At 35.5% G+C, this 14,699-nt stretch overlaps 2 long non-coding RNA genes across 2 annotated transcripts in view; one reads left to right on the top strand and one right to left on the bottom strand.

Moving 5' to 3' along the window:
• The window catches only part of LOC136042308 (uncharacterized), an 84,832-nt gene that overhangs the window by 17,141 nt on the left and 52,992 nt on the right, over positions 1–14,699 (top strand). The window lies entirely within an intron of this gene.
• Positions 1–14,699, bottom strand: part of LOC136042307 (uncharacterized) — a 28,171-nt gene that overhangs the window by 7,738 nt on the left and 5,734 nt on the right. The window contains exon 2 of the long non-coding RNA XR_010621247.1: positions 6,651–6,757. This is a non-coding gene — a long non-coding RNA (uncharacterized LOC136042307). The remainder of the gene's footprint in view (positions 1–6,650; positions 6,758–14,699) is intronic.

Raw genomic sequence — 14,699 nt, 5'->3', positions numbered from 1 at the left:
TCCGGTTTCCCCCTCCAACTCTTCCCCAATGTCACCAGAACTGGTCGGGGTTTAAAATAAGAGATCTGAGACATCAGTTCCTTCTTAATATCAAATTTAAAAATACCTCACGAACGGTCATCTGCTCTTAAGTTAAAAATACTTCAATTTTTTTAATGTTTCCGAATTAACACCCCCTCCAGCTCCCTCAAAGAGAGCAAATCCATCACGTATCTAGGACTTGTGCTTATTTTTCCCACCAATTTTCATCCTGATCACTCCACTTCTAAGCGTTTTCCAAGATTTCCGCCCTCCCCCCAAATCCCCCCAATGACACTGAATCCGTTCGGGATTTAAAACATGAGATCTGAGAAACGAGGTCCTTCTAATATGAAATTTCATCCGATGAAATTCAAGATCCGACCACTCCTTCGTAAGTTAAAAATATCTCATTTTGTCTAATTTTTCAGAATTAACCCTCTCCCCAACCCCCCAAAAGAGATTGAATTCGTTGTTTTTATGTCAATCACGTATCTAGGACTTGTGCTTATTTTTCCCACTAAGTTTCATCCCGATCCGTCCACTCTAAGCATTTTCCAAGATTTTAGGTTTCCCCCTCCAGTGTCACCTGATCCGGTCGGAATTTGAAGTAAGAGCTCTGAGACATGATATCCATCTAAATATCAAATTTAATTAAGATCCGATCTAATTTTTCCAAATTAACCGTAAATACCAAGTGCCACACAAAGTAATTTTTCTCTGGGGATGGAATATTTGGTTGAAGGTTGGCTTCAGTATGACTTATTTTGGAAAAGGGTTATTTCCAGGATTTGGGCAAGCCATGGGTGGAAGTAGTTATAGGCCCTACTAAACTGAAGGAAAACTCGACTGAAAACTTGAAACCCCCTCGCCCTATTTTAGATATGGCTTGTGATATCAGCTCGACATGAGCCCTGATCCTAGTCATCTTTAATCTAGCTTTCATTTGGATCCGTTGCTCCATTCGCAGGTTATACAAAATTAAACCAAAAGCTTGACTTTATTTCAGCACTTAAACCCTCTCTCCCTCGTTCTATTTGAGCTATGGTTTTCATCTCAAAACTTGATGCCTGTCACGGTCTTAGGCACCTTTGGTTCAATATTCACTGAGATCCATCGATCTCTCGCAAGCTACACTGAATTAAGTGAAAAACTCAACTTCTAATTAAGCTTGGGTCTCCATCCCAGAACTCAATGCATATCATACTCTTAGGCATCGTTATTCAATTTTCATCGAAATTCATATCCATATGCAAGTTACAGTGGATTAAATGAAAAACTCGAATGTTTTTCAACACTTAAAGCCCCATCGCCCTAATTAAGCTCAATTTTAATCCAAATAGTTCAATTTCAATAGAAATCAGCTATACTCGATTGCACAGACGGACGGACAAATACAAATCAGCTATACTCGATTGCACAGACGGATGGACAGACAGACAGATCTCAAAAACCTATCTTGATGGATATTTTCCACTGTCCAAATAGGTGATGATACCTGCATGATGATATGCCATTGTTTTCCTTGTTTTGGTTCCAATTGGCCAACATGGCTACCTAAGACGTTGTAAAATCCGTCCGTCCGTCTGTCTGTCTGTCTGTGTAATCACGTATAGGGGAGAAACGTTGGTCGGATTTGGATGAAAATTTTGATGGCCAGATTTGGTGCCAAGGATCATGAGACACATCAAGTTGAAAGATGAAGACCCTAGCTCAAATAAAAGAGGGGGGAGAGGGCTTTACCTGCTAAAATCAGTTTTTAATTTAATTCAGAGGAACTTGCGAATGGAGTAATGGATCTGAATGAAAATTGAACTAAAGAGGCCTAAGACCATGACACATATCAAGTTTTGAGATAATGACCCTAGCTTAAATATAACAAGGGGGAATGTGTTTTAATTCCTGAAAAATTTAAGTTTTCTGTTTAATTTAGTATAACTTGCAAATGGAGTAACGGATCCGAATCTAAACTAGACCAAAGATGCCTAAGATCAGGGCTCATATTAAGTTCCGGTATCACAAACCCTATCTCAAATAGGGCGAGAGGGAGAGGGTTTCAAGTCTTAAGAAAGCTGAGTTTTCCTTTAATTTAGTAGGGCCTATAACTTATGAATGGACTGACAAATCTAAGTCAGATTCGTCTGAATAACTGAGTTTGCTGAAACGAATTTGACAAAATACCACTGCATTGGATCCTGCTAGAATTACCTAGACTTTTTTATTGCAGACAACATTTAGATGGGCAAAGATTCATAGCTTCAGTAGTTTTACCAATAATATGGTCCTGAAGATGATGAAATGGTAGAAATCAGGTTCAGTTGACGAGATGACAAAGCTTAAACACTAATGTTTTAGAAATATAACACCAAATGGACTATAGTATGCAACATTTAACACAAAACAAGGGATTTTAGCTCACTGTCGACCAGTGAACTGCGAAATAATTTCAATTTTCTTTGTTATATAACTTTTAAACCAAAATTAAACCAAGTGTTAATAATACTATAATTTTTTTTTGTCAAGAACAAATACCTTATTTCATATCCAAAAATAGGGCATGGAGGTATATCTGAGGTTACTCTAAATCTAAAGGGTGATGTTTTCTTGTACATTGCCAAAGCACAGACACACAAAAGCTATATCTGAGTTTGCTCTAAATCTAAAGGTGATGTTTTCTTGTACATTGCCGAAGCGCACACACACAAAATTTTCGTGTCAAAGGTAAAGTATTTGAAAAACAAGTACATTAGAAGTATCTTAAGTAATAAGTATTTCGTAATCTTACTTAAGTATCAAGTAATAAGTACACCCTAGATTTTTGCTTAAGTACAAGTACAAGTAATGGAAAATTTTACTTAAGTAGTACTTCAAGTAAGTGACAGCACTGGAATGGAGACTACAAAACATTTCTCAATCATCAGCAATCAATGCGGCAAGGTCAATTGCCATACGTGTACAAAATCATAGCCGAAAAAACACATACTCTGTTTTGGAATATTGAGCGCTTTATACTTTTTCTTTGTAGAAAGAAAATTTCGTTAGAAAAAGTTTTTGCGGCTGCGCAAAATTTTTGCGCATCCGAAAATTTGCAGGAAAAGTTCTAGTACTTGTTTTAAGCGACCAAAAAGATTGGAGGACAACTGGACTCCCTCCCACGCCCAGTTTTTAAGTTATCTGATCAAAATTGATATATATATATATATATATATATATATATATATATATATATATATATATATATATATATATATATATATATACATATATATATATATATATATATATATATATATATATATATATATATATATATAAATAAATAAATAAGTTGTCTGTCTGTGGATCAGGTGACGTCATGTTTCTGTGTCGGCTGACGTCATGAAATTAGTTGTCGTCATTTTTGCTATGACGGTGACGTCATTAAAGATATTTAAGACATATATGTTCATGTGGAAATCTATTAATGTTTAAGTTTAAAATGACTGATGAAGTTACAATGGCAAAAGCCGATGAAGATGCTCAAAGAGTCTATGCCAAAAAACTTGCTGCTGATAGAGAAAGTCAGAAAAGAAAGCGTGCCGAGGAATCAAAAGAACAGCAAGGAAACAGGCTTGAGGCTAAAGAACGCAAAACCGCGCAGTTAGATGAAGATCCACCTGGACAGCGAGAGTCAAAACATATCAAAACTGAAAATGATAGCGATGATGATTGGGTTTGGGATTTTGACTTGGATAAGGTCATCAATGCCTACCAAATTTTAGTTAAAAAAACAAAGGTTCGGCGATATGTATTTCATAGTGAAGCTGAAAAATAAAGAAGAAAAAGAAAACTGAAAAAAGAAAAAATGTAAAAAACTAAAAAATACTAAAAAGAAAAAACACTCAAAGAGAAATTACAGACCGGGACACAAATGACGACCGGGACAGAGGGAATATAAATAACGACCGGGACACTCAAAGAGAAATTACAGACTGGGATACCGGGACACAGGGAATATAAATGACGACCAGGACACAGGTATTTAAGAATATCGTTCAAAGACAAATTTTTAATTGTAAGAAGACCGTTGAAAGAGAAATTTCTAATTGTAAAATGACTGAAGAACCTACAATGGCAACACCCGAGGAAGCTGCTTAAAACGAATGTATTCAAGCCGAAGTAGCTGTGTTGGTAAAGCGTTGTTTCAGGTTGTAGGTCCGAGAGGCTCCAGATTTGAACCTTGGCTTTAGCATTAATACAAAAGAAGAAAAAAACTAAAAAAGGTAAAAACTAAAAAGAAAATATATATATATATATATTTATATATGCTGGCAATTGGAAACGGAAAGCTCCCAGTAGTGGGAAAGCCAAGAATGTTGTATATTCGCAATTTTTACGTAGTTTGACACATATATAAATCTATCTATATTCACAGATGGGACACAGGGACACAACTACAATGGCGCGTAACTACTATGGCGCGTAACGACTTACGCGCGCGGGGGGGCTTGGGGGGCGCGAAGGGGGGCCACCCCAACAGCTAGTATATATATATATATATATATATATATATATATATATATATATATATATATATATATATATATATATATATATATATATATATATATATATATATATATATATATATATATATATATATATATATATATATATATATATATATATATATATATATATATATATATATATATATATATATATATATATATATATATATATATATATATATATCAATTCATTTGTAGTATAGTTGAAAGATCAAACAACTATGTGTTTAGAGGTAAAATGACCCCCCACAGTCCGTGGGGAGAGGCTTGTAGATTATGAAACTTGTCCATTGTCTGCTTATTATGTTTGTTATTGGGAAGTATGCAGACATTTACGGGAGAGGAGGAGGAGGGAAAGGTTTTATGCTTAGGGTAAATTTCCATAGGAGAAATTTTCATTCGGGAGGGAAACTTTTAGGGGACGGGAATTTTTCAGGGGAAATTTTACATTGGAAACATCTGACATAATTCCTATACGATTTTTTTTTAAATTGTCTTACATTCTCTTTGCCAACTCAATTTTGAATGTAGAGATGTTCCGAGGGAAACATTCAGGGGTTATTTACCACGCATTTTGATTTCTGGGGAAAAAATTCGATGGAAGGAGGCATTTCTGGAGTGATAGAGAAACCGATTAGAGATTGAAGTCTTTTTCAAATGAAAGAATGCAAAAGAGAATTTTTCAGGCTGAGTCGGACAGAAATTTTTTTACGGGGAGGTGGATTTTCAGTGGGGATATAATTGTATGGAGGGAAACTGAAGGGGGGTGCACTTTATACTTGATGAAATTTCCACGAAGCAGTTTGCCGTGAGGGGGGAGGGAAAATTTCATGGAGAGTGAGCCATATTTACCTGCATTTTTTGAAACAAGATCATAAATTAAATGAAAAAAAAATTAACTGAAAGTAAGGAGCAACATTAAAACTTAAAACAACATAAATTTTTCCGTATATGAAGGGTTGTCCCCTCCTCAATACCTTCTTCTTTACGCTAAACTTCGAGTGTTTGTCCGAATTTTCAAGAGCGGATACCGAAATATAGTAGCCGTTCTTCAAAAAATTTTTGAAAGTGCTAACAGGTTTAGTAGTAGTATTGAGAAGGGGGCAACCTTTCATATAAAACTTAATTTTTTTAAATTTAATTATCTTAAGGATCAGTGAGAGTTGGGATATTATGAAATGCACTCATTGTGGCATCCCCCTCCCTCTCTAACTAGGCAACATAATTTTTAGGTCTGAAAAAATTCCACTACCTTAGGTAAATTCTCTGCTGTTTTCCATTTCCATATAAGGGCTTTAAACCTCTGCAATGGGATTCTATGATTGTCTAGTAGTTAGGGGGGGATGACTCAAAGGGAGCATTCTAATACCAAAACATCCCAATCCTCATTGATCCTTCACATGAATACGGTATTATTTCTAAGGGAGAGACGAATGACGGGTGGAGGTAGAAATTGATATATAGTCCCCATGGCCGTATCAAGTACATTTGTTATGTCTATTTTCTTGGGGGGGGGGGAGACAACAAAATTTTTTAATACATCAAAAGTCCCAAGCTCTACCTAATGGTAAGAAATGATTGGCGACCAACCAGGCACGGGGTTATTTCCTGGGGGGAGGTGTTTCACGGGGGAGGGGATTTTCCACGAAATTTCTCGGTAGGGGGTATTTTCCAGGGGGAGAAGGTAAACGTCGGCTCCCAGTAATACTAATAGCAGCAACCATACTACCACTAGTAGTAGAAGTAGCACGCACATAGTGTATTTTTATTAGTTCAATATACCCCCAACATGCTATGAAAGTTTCAACCTAATACACTAAGCTAGGCCGTTTTTGAGACACTTCTCATACACCCTTTTGACAGCCTGCATACACGTAGTGTTTTTCAATTTAACTCATCATTAACCTCAACATTTCTTCTGAATACACATAACCTTTGTTATAGCAGTAGCAGTAGAAGTAGTGGTAGCAGTAGCCTGCATATAGTATATTTTGGTTGTTTTTTTGTTTTTTTTAAAGAAAGCAAAAAGGACGGCATACTTAGACAATGAAATTAATGTAATTGTAAGGTTAGTTTACTCACCACAATTCAATTCGTCTGATCCGTCATAGAGTCACAGAGCCACTCCATCGGTATGCAGTGGCCAGGCTCGTTAGGACACTGATATTCGTCCTTTTGACAACTCCGCGCTGCAAGCGAAGCAACCATGTTAGTACAACAATTCTTTTAAACCTTGTATATTTTAAAACGGATTAAGTAGAAAAGGCCACTCATATAAAGGGTTCAAAATGAAATCAAATGTAATGCAAAAAAGGGTACGACTTTTAGCGACTGAGTTAAAATATTCCAAAGCAATCGGGTAAAGTCATTGAAACAAACTCACACCACAAAGCATACAAAATTTAGCTCATAAGGCAAAACATTCCTATTTGGCAAGAGCACGCATCTTGGTAGGGATGCATCTTATCTGGTTTTCACAAGAATTAGAAGTTCCCGCTTTTCTCAATTATTATTTATTTCTTTTTCAAATGAAATTATGGCTAAAACTTGTAGGTTTGGCTTTAACATTTTGTAAGAGCCAAGAAAAACCTTCGTTATTCACCGAATAATTATAGTAATATGTGAATACAGAAATGGGCGAGAGGCAGAAGTTCCCTCTAAGATATTTTCTAAAGCTTCCTTTGGTAAACTGAAAAATTGTGCTGACAAAGAAGTAAGAGTTTATACAAGTTAGAGTCTATCAATAGTAATGATGGTATTTAAGGTACCATACAAAGGTTTCAGATTTATGTCAGAGATACAAAGTGGAAAATACTTATTATTCTGTATTCCTATTTTTTTCATGTTACAAGGTAAGTCACATATTTTAAAATCATTCGATAGCTGATTCAATTTTATTCATCTACTGATTTACATTTATAAGCGAAAAGCTTCTATTATTATTATTGATACACACATTGAAAAGTGCTTTGAAACTTGAAAAATAGGACATCCCCCTCTCTGATAGCAAATATAAGTCGTTCTTTAAGCAATGAAATAAAAAAAATCCATTGAAAACAAGGAACAACAATAAAACTTAAAACAAACAGAAATTATTCCGTATATGAGGAGGCAACGCCATGCTTAATCCCACGCTTTTACATTATTTGGTACTTTAAAAATGTTATTTAGTACTTTAAATAAGCTTCTTATTACAATTAAACGGCCCTTGCGTTACAGTAGTCAAGGAGGCACACTCGTGCCTCTATAAAGAGGCGACACACGACAATGTTAAGCGATCTTCGGTTCCAGTGGTCGCAGAGGGATGGGGAGGGATGCATTTCGTAGCCCGAGCTCCAACTAAGAAACCTGCAAAATTTGCAGGTTTCGAATGAGCCGGCCATATGAAAGTATTACAAAAATACTTTTTTTTTACCCTAGTCAATCAGCCCAGTCCTACTGTCTGGAGAAGTCTCAGCTTGTTAGGCTACTTACAACTCAATCATCCATTCGCCTTTTAACAGGTCTTCCCAATTATCCTCGACAATAACTTTGAATTTTTCCTCCTTTCCACGCGCAAATAATAAAATAGTGCAGAAATAATGCAGCTTAGAATTACCGGTAACTTAACTATTTCCTACAGAAATAAGCATACGCAGATTGAAATTTGGGAGTCACAGAATCAAACTATTTTAATTAATAAATATATTACTGTTATAAGAAAGTTCGCAAAATTTGATTAATATTTAATAGTTGAATTCTGAATTTTCTTTATTTGATAAATATATACTAATCATTCGAAGTGGCCACCTATGTTTAGGTTTCCGATGTCCACTGGATTTAATGCTTTTTTGAAACTTTCTAGCTTTGGGTTACTTGTAGTCGGGTCTAAAAGACCTATTCTTGTAAAAAAGGATGCCTTGGCATTGTTTAAGAATCTCCTTACTAATTTTCATTTTCGCTTTTTTTCTTGACAAAAAAGGGTTTGCACTTTTACGGTTAGTATTCTCATACTTGAAGGTTTGTCCTGCTTCAGTGATAAGTTCATTTTCTTCAACAAATAGCTTAATAAAAACTAGTAGCTTGATCTTTCAACTAAATTTTCAAATATTATTTTTAGATCTTTGAAGCAATCCAATGTAGGCACTGAATCTTTATTGACGTTATTTATGTCTGACGGAGGTTTCACCTTAACATAAATTTTGACTGTTATTTATTTACTAATATCCCACAAATGAACATAGATAATTGCAGTGCAGAGTAACAGAGAGAATAATTTATTTTTGATTGGTTTTAATGATAATTTCTTTTAGTTTAGGTTTTACCAAAGCAGTCAGCAACTTTTTTTTTCGGTTTCAGTTACTGATTCACAACAGTTTTTCATAGTTTCAAACTAGAATAGTAACTCTATCCCGCTGGTTTTAAGCTGGCAATACTGTTTACTTTTCTTAAAACTAGTTTTTTTCAAGTGTAATTAAAGTTAGTTTTTTTTTCAACTAGTGTTGCTTTTACCATACATAGAGTGCTTAAAAATCTGTAATGCTTCTTTCAATTGTTATTTGTTAAGAACAACTTTTTGCATGCTGTTCAAAGTTTGTTTAAAAATCTAAATTTTGTTAGAAAAAGCCGTAAAAGTAAATACAATTTCAATTTTATGTGTAGTCTGAATGAAAATATTAGTCCAGGTGAGTTTATAAGATTTTTGCAAGGATTCCTAATTTTAATAATTGATAAAAATGTGCTGGGACTTACTGAGGTTTTTACGCCGCTCGTTAATTTCACATTAAGCACCCGATTAGGCCTTAACTCATTTCACTTTAGCTTTGTGTGTTTTTATAGATTTCCTTGATCTAAATAGATAAAGTTGTGACACAAAAAAGATAATATATACTGGGCTATATTATTGAAAAAAATTGCCTTTTGCTCCACCCCATCCTACAGATTAAAATTTTAGATTCACATAACATATGAACACTCCCTAAATTCACAATATGACCACCTTATCCATTCCAGGGATGTTTTATACCCTTAGTTTGGAGAGGCTGAGCATTCATTGTTCTTTTTAATTTGTTTTGCTGTTACACTGTAAAAAAAGACTGTTAAATAAAAACTCAATTTTTTGCATGCTGACCAATGAACAGCGTTGCATAGGCACTGATCTCATGATTTACTGCTTTCGGTCCGGAGTACAATACGTAATTGGATTGTTAGTCTGACGGTTCCCGTGTCCCCTCCACCAGATTTCCCCATGTTTATAAGAAATTTTACCCTCCTCCCCATTTCCACTCTTTCCACCAACATAATGTATGAAATTCCCTCCCCCTCCCCCACTTCATAAAAATTTTGGGTTGATCCCCTTAGCCATTTTGACAAATTTGCAGATATCATAGTTGAAACCAGATTGGGATGGATATAAGGTCTTTTTATGGACTCAGCTATATGGTTTATATTACGAGTTTACCTTTGCGAAACTTTAGCAGCTGTTCATGTAAGTGACAATCCTGAATAGTTCCAAGCCAACTGGACACACGGGACCTATCATATCCTTTTTTGACTAAAGTGAGTCTGTGTACAGCAGATAGTTTGTGTACTTTAGGTACCTTAGGCATGACGAGGGGCCATGGTGGCTTAAGATGTAGAATCACTACATACTTCAACCCCCTACGCACTGGTATACGACCAGTGTACATGGAGGCACCTTGAAGCACAGTGTGCCTTGGGGAATGTCCAAGAAGCCTTTCAACCATTACTGACTTCTGAAAAGCCACAAGAAGAATTACCTTTGCGTTTTTCTAATCGAGTTTCAAGTTTTCACGACTATTCCTTCCATATAATGCGGTCGAGGAAAAAATCCACAGCAACCACAAAAAGAAATTACAAGTTGATGACACATCTCATCAGATCTCGTCATTTTCAAAGGTCAAACTGTGACAAGAAATGAAGAAATTTATGGTATTGAAATAGAATTTAAGGCCATTTTCAAGGATTCCAAAAAGAAGCCGCCAGTGCTATGTTACTTATTTTGGAGTTTTCACGTATTTCTCAAGTATTTTGAGTATTTTCAGTAAGTTAATTTAATTTTTTGTATGTAAAAAGTAGCATTTTGATACTGAAGTTGCCCAGTTTAAAGCTAGAACACAACTTTTGTACTTTACACTCAGTATGTCTGATGACGCAGTGTCTCTTTCCTTTTATCCTTGTCAATGATTGCGGCTTAAACAAGCTCATTGCAACTGCTGTCAGAGTCAAAGCCATTAAAAAGCAGTTACATAGTAAGGAGTGATGTATCATCAGCTTATATTTCCTGTTTCTTCTTGTGGTAACTGTCCACTGTACACAAAATTGTTTTAGATAAAAAAGGATATGTTAGTTCCCATGTGTCCAATTGACTTGGAACTATTCAAGATTGTCACTTACATGAACAGCTGCTAAAGTTTCGGAACGGTAAACTCGTAATATAAACTATATAGATGAGTCTGTCAAAAGACATTATGTCTATCCTAATATTTTGGTGAATGTTTTAGATGGCTAGTCATGTCAGTCAAGAGCTCTGTCAGTTCAGAGCTCTTCGTTAGTATTTCCTCTTCTATTCATCCCAAAATATTCAAATAAAGACCAAAATCGAGAGAAAAATATGAACCCTAATAAAGATGCATGTTGTATGCGCTTCAAACAAAGTATATGAGTCAAAATACTCCCTAAAGAACAAATAATTGCGTGTTTGTTATTTTTGTGTTTGATAGGTATAGATTACTCGTTTAAATTTTTAGTGTTTCAAGCTGTGGTAGATTTCTAATTAATGTTTTTTAGTCTTGAGATTTTCATATATTCAATTCAAAGTCTAAATCTCGATATGTCTGAGGAGAACAAAAATAAAATTTTTAAATTGGACTCAGATTTAGCATTAAGTAAGAGAATTGTGCCAGTAGAAATTTGATTTATATACAACAAATCATGGAAATATGAATAGATGGCATGCATCAAAAGAAATATAAAAATCCTCAGCAGTATATACAGTAGTTTAGACGATTTTATGGACAAATATATGTAACCCCTATACAGAAACAGAACTATATTTTGTGACTGGTTGGTATTGAGAAGGTGGGAAATTCTGAAGTAATACTGTAGTTGACTTCCGTTTCTGTGGTTAACTCAAGTTGTGTGAATTTCCACTTTTTATCAACACTTTATTAGTAAATGTTTGAAAAAAAGAATCGATGCCATTCCACTGATACAAACTGAGAGAGAATTTAGAGACCCATCTATACCAGCGAGATAAAAGATGAATAAACACATAATTATTGACAATTTTTTCGAAAATCTGTTCTTCTTAAATGTAGGCTCCGACCTTTGAAGGAGTATTTCGACTCTTATGCTTAGTTTTAAGTATATACTTATATTAGAGTTCAATAAAGAGTCTTTATTAAAGTTCAAAAAAGTTTGGGCTTTATTTAATGTTTTAGGATGAACAGAGGAGGTGGTACGTCATATAATGCAGAGCTTTAACTAGATGAAATTAGGCAGTAAAGTGGCCACCATTTTCTCACCAAAATCCAAATCTTAAATTTATAATTTATGCAATTTTCATACATTTACTTTCGATTATACAAATCCCTTAAAAAAATTAATGTTACAAAAACAATCCTGCTTTGCAAAAAAAAGCAAACCCAAAAAACCAAAACCGACAGTCAAAAACAGTAATAACATCAGTTTATTCGTCTTAGTGCCATAGTAAGACTCGAAAACAAATTTTTGACAGTAAAAAGAAGTGAATGTTGTGCTTTTCAACTCCGTTGTGACAGCACAATCCTAAAATTTCATTTATATAGCCTAAAGAAGTTAGAATCTTAAATTTACCCTCATTGTTATTACGAAATGAAGATTTTTGCCTCCCAGCCGGCTTTTGTGGCAATATGGACAGATTTCCTTGATAAACCTTAATTTAATTAAATACTTTTTGACGGTATGCGTCATTAGCAAAATCTCACAGAGACTGTACAAAGTAACTGAAACCTTGTGTCAAACTTGTTTGCAAAACGAAACAGTCTTAAAAATTGGAAACTTATTAAAAAATCAACCATTAAAACCAATTACAGAAAAAAATACTTTTGTCTTAACCCAAACCAGACCAAGCAGTACAAACTACAAGTCCAAGTCCCAAACTACAGTCAAGTAAAAGGATCTTCATGAATTTTGATATTTAGAAGCACATTGTGACTCAGAGCTCTTATTTTAAATCCCAACCAGCATTAAGCCTCTGATTTTCCTTTTAAATCAATCAATTAATTCTTAAATTTTGTTAGAGCTCATACCATATGAGTTTTGGCTCTTCTTGCCTCATCACAAGTGCCATATGAGCTCTTACCTCTTGTTTATATATACATATACACACACACACATATATATATATATATATATATATATATATATATATATATATATATATATATATATATATATATATATATATATATATATATATATATATATATATATATATATATATATATATAGTGGTGGGTGGTGCTCGTCCGGAATGAAGCAGACCTTGGTCTGCTGACCACATGCCACTGGATATGGGGGAATCCCCTAACTAAACACTCCACGTAAAGGGTGGCCTTGACCTCACAAGGTGGGTGGAGCCCACCCCAGGCGAACTCAATAGTTAGACTCCTCTAGCTAATCAGGTCCCATTCCTAGGGACTGTTGGGCTTGCGACCCTCCACCCAAACCTAATTGCAACGAATAGTGATGTTATTTCCTCGGATGATCAATCTTCTTTTTACACTTCAAGACTTCAGCATGTCCCCAGACCAAAATTAGACCAACGTTTGAACCTTATTGACCAAGGTGGTCTTCGCCTGGCCACCGGGAACGTTCTGACCCTTAACTTTCCTGGAGCAAAGTCAATGCTTGCGCTAGAACTCAAGCGTTTTGGTGTGGCTGTAGCAGGCGTAACTGAAGCTCTTCTTATAGGAAACGACTCTGAAGACATTGGTGAAGGCTATCACCTAATCTGGTCAGGTGACCAGAGAACCAAAACTAATGGAGTCGCACTTGTGCTAGGCTCTTGGGCCAGTAGGTACCTCCTTTCTTACGAGCAAATTTCCGACAGGATACTAACAGCGCAATCCAGCACAAATATGGAAAATGGACCATCATTGTCTGCTGTGCCCCAACAAACCAAGCCTCAGATGAGACGAAAGATCGTTTTTATGCCCAGCTGTCTAGCATCCTAGCAAAAGTACCCCCTCATGATGTTTTAACCCTTCTTGGCAGCTTCAACAGCACTGTCAGAGATACAGACGGAGTTTGGAACAGTGTTCTAGGACCTGTAACACCCTAATGCTTGAACGACAATGGGCTAAGGCTCCTTCAGCTGTGCAACATGCAGGATCTTGTGATCATCAACACCCTTTTTCAATTGAAAGAGGTTCACAAATATACATATAAAATGTTATAGCAATGGCGGACGAATAGCCGAACTTACAGAAGTGCAGAATTGGGAAACACCGACCACAGGCTTGTCGTCTCTAACCTTAGATTAAACAAAAAAACTAGTTTTTTTAACTGAAAGTAAGGAGCAACATTAAAATTTAAAACGAACAGAAATTACTCAGTATATGAAATGGGTTGTCTCCTCCGCAATCCCTCGCTCTTTACGCAAAACTTTTTAATTGTTTTAAAAGTAGAGTTGTGAAAAGAGTCAAACCTAATGCTAGAAAATCCTGCGCCCTTTTCATTGAATTTCTCTTCCCCTATGACATATTCCTCCAAGGAAATATCCTCCCACACATCCCCCTCCCCTCAACCACACCCCCAAACCAAAAAAATCCCCCTGAAAACGTCTCTACACTTCCCAATAACTATTACTGTATGTAAACACTGGTCAAAGCTTGTAACTTCAATTTTTCTAATTTTTCCTCTCCCTTCAGCCCCCAAGATGATGGAGTCGGGGAAAACGACTTTATCAAGTCAATTTGTACAGCTCCCTGACACGCCTACCAATTTTCATCATCTTAGCACATCAAGAAGCACCAAACTTACCAAAGCACTGAACCCCACCACCTAACTCCCCCAAAGAGAGTGGATGCAGTCTGGTTCCATCAATCATGTATGTACAACATTTATAAGCGTTTTCCATGATTTCTG

This window comes from Artemia franciscana, unplaced genomic scaffold (assembly GCF_032884065.1).
Source record: "Artemia franciscana unplaced genomic scaffold, ASM3288406v1 Scaffold_1066, whole genome shotgun sequence".
In the NCBI taxonomy this organism is placed as follows: Eukaryota; Metazoa; Arthropoda; class Branchiopoda; order Anostraca; family Artemiidae; genus Artemia; species Artemia franciscana.
Note: the sequence above shows the minus strand (reverse complement) of the source record. Positions and strands in the feature narration are given on the sequence as shown.